Consider the following 3,151-nt stretch of genomic DNA (forward strand, 5'->3'; position numbering starts at 1 on the left):
TAAGAAAAACTAATTTGAATTTTCTTTTATAAAATGTTAGCAGGATTAAAGGATCAGGTAGCTGGTTCCCTTACAAGATTCACTGGAGGGAAGTCAGAGAATGAGATAAATCATTAGGCCAGTCCCACACTGGCAACTGTTCCTATGTAAACTCAGTCTCTAAAAAAGGTATATTGATCTGGTACCTTCCTCTCTGCCCCTCTGGACTTCAGAGTGATCTAGAGCACAGAATTCTTTAACTGTAAACACACCTGTGACACTCTTATCTTGCCCCAACTTCTTAGGTCCTCTGATCTTCGGCCTCACAGCAGCCCTCTGGGGGCCCCCCTGAGGTGTCCTACTTTAAACACCTGGGTAGGTCATCACTACAGTTTTCATCAGGGACCTATTTTCTGGGTTGTTTCTTTCCCATCCCTTGTGTTTTTGGTGAAGACAACATCTGGCACCATTCGTGTGTCTAAAAGAGAAGTCGTTTTTAAGTTTATCTTGTAAAATTCATAACAAAACACAGGTTTACAGATGGCAGGAATCTTAAGACATTGCAGTTAATTCTAACTCCTTCATGTAATAGACAAAAAAAAAAAAAAAAAAAAAAAAAAAAAAGCAACCCAAAACCCAAAGAGGCAGAGACTTCTACAGGGTCATAGAACTGGTTAATGACTGAGTCAAGCTTAGAACTCAAGACTTCTTATTTCTAGTTTATGGTTCTGTCTCTTATAGTTCCATTTTATTCAAAAATTTTAAACAGATAGTGATTGAGAAACACCTGTGAGAAAGACTCGCATCCTCACTCTGGGGAAATAGAAGGATGATCAATGCATAATCCTGTCCCCAAGGGTTTACGGTTGAATAGAATGATAAAACTACAAACACAAATAAAAGCCAGAGAAGTGGCCTAAGAAAGGGAGATAAAAATACCTCAATAGAAGTTCAGAAGAAGGAGAAAGTGGAGAGGGTTCTAAGGCTCTAGAGGATTTGAAAACAGGAAGGTAAATGTTCATTATCATATTGGGTGAGTTTTGATGTTGTTTCAACTCGTGACACCAGGCCTTCCACCTTTTTTTTTTTTCCGAAGATGTTGGGGGTAGGAGTTTATTAATTAATTAATTTATTTTTGGCTGTGTTGGGTCTTCGTTTCTGTGCGAGGGCTTTCTCTAGGTGCGGCGAGCGGGGCCCACTCTTCATCGCGGTGCGCGGGCCTCTCACTATCGCGGCCTCTCTTGTTGTGGAGCACAAGCTCCAGACGCGCAGGCTCAGTAGTTGTGGCTCACGGGCCTGGTTGCTCAGTGGCGTGTGGGATACTCCCAGACCAGGGCTCGAACCCGTGTCCCCTGCATTAGCAGGCAGATTCTCAACCACTGCGCCACCAGGGAAGCCCAGGCCCTCCACCTTTTAAATTAATCCATTGGCCCCCTCCCGCTGGTAGGGGACAATGTTCCTTCTGAGGAGGCCATGGTCTGCAAGTGTACCGAGGAATGAGGAGTGATGTAGGTACAGCCTAGTGATGCCTGCCCTTCCTCCTGTCTCCTTCCTTTTGTTTTGCTTCCTGTACCTTCAAGATCATTTCCCTGGGCCTGCTAAAAATGTGAAGTGTTTTGCAGAAGATCCCTTGATTTAGTTGTTTGCTGAGGCTTTTTATCATGAATGGCTGCTGCGGTTTATTAAATGATTTTCTCCTGCATCTATTGAGATGATCTGATCAAAAGGTTTTACTTTTTTTAGTTTGTTAATATGCTGAATTACAGTGATTAATTTTTGAATGTCAAGCCAGCTGTGAATAGGTTCTCCACAGACATTTCCCCTGTTATTTTCCTTCTCTTCACCTTTCCTCCCTCTCTTTTTTCCTTCTTTCTTCCCTTCCTTTTTTCTCTTCCTCTTCCTCCTCTTCCTGGGTTTTTTTTTTTAAGACTATTTCCCAGGCCATTTGTTTTCATCTTCCTCTTGCTTAATATGGAAAGTTCTCTTAAGATTTCATTGTTTTATGCACTGCGGGTATATTTTCCTTGACACGTATTGCTTGATCCAAAGTCTGTTTCTTTTACTATGCAAGGTACAGTTCAAGGACTGTGCATAATATCCTTTTGTCATCTCTGTGGCCCTACAGTGCAGAGAAAGACAGAGACAGAGAGAATGTGTGTATGTGTGTGTCTGTGTGTGTGTGTCTGTGCTCATGGGAAGACTATGGCTCAACTGGGCTGTCTTCTCCTTTTGCAAGATGACCTCTGCTTTCTCTCCTGACAGGTTGTTCTCCATCTCGTACTAGGGTTCACCTCCCTATTCAGGAATGTACTTCCTTTTTAAGAGAGATATCACTAAGCTTTAACTCTTTCTCTTGTCTTAGCATGGAGGCTTTAAAAATGATGAATCAGATTTTGACATTAGTTTGGTAGGAGGAGTTTCTACTCACAGGGGTTTCTCTTGGTTCCCTGAACTCTACTCACTTTTTTTTTTTTTTTTTTTTTTTTGCGGTACGCAGGCCTTTCACTGCTGTGGCCTCTCCCGTTGCGGACACAGGCTCCGGACGCGCAGGCTCAGCGGCCATGGCTCACGGGCCCAGCCGCTCCGCGGCATGTGGGTTCTTCCCGGACCGGGGCACGAACCCTTGTCCCCTGCATCGGCAGGCGGACTCTTAACCACTGTGCCACCAGGAAAGCCCCTCTACTCACTTTTTATTGAACTTTTCTTCAAACCGGGGTGAGTGTGGAGGGAAAATGTTAGGACATTTTTTCAATCATTAAAAAAAAATTCATCCTCTTCCATTCATAGAAATTGTTTACAAAATTGTGAGATGGAGTGTTGGAACGCAGATGGTTAGGAGATGTGTCAAACAAGATCAGACTACTACATTCTCTTTCTCTCCTGCCATTGTTTGATGTTTACCCCCTTCCTTGTTTGGTGATTTGAGTCTTTTGGCTTATTTGTTTTAAACCAAATGTTAAATGATTCCACCATGTATTTGGAGCAGTGAATTCTACGATTGGGCTTCACTCCGACTTCTTTATACTTCATAGAACTTTCTGTTATTTTTGAAGGTAGAGAGCAGAAATACATGCATTTTTTTACAGGTTCCTATCCTTAAACAATTCAAAGTAATACATGCACACTGCATGCATAGAAGGTCTTATAATAAAAAGTTAGGTTCTTCTATTCC

The sequence above is a fragment of the Monodon monoceros genome, unplaced genomic scaffold (genome assembly GCF_005190385.1).
Source record: "Monodon monoceros isolate NGI ecotype Baffin Bay Population unplaced genomic scaffold, NGI_Narwhal_1 Super_Scaffold_11, whole genome shotgun sequence".
Taxonomy (NCBI): domain Eukaryota; kingdom Metazoa; phylum Chordata; class Mammalia; order Artiodactyla; family Monodontidae; genus Monodon; species Monodon monoceros.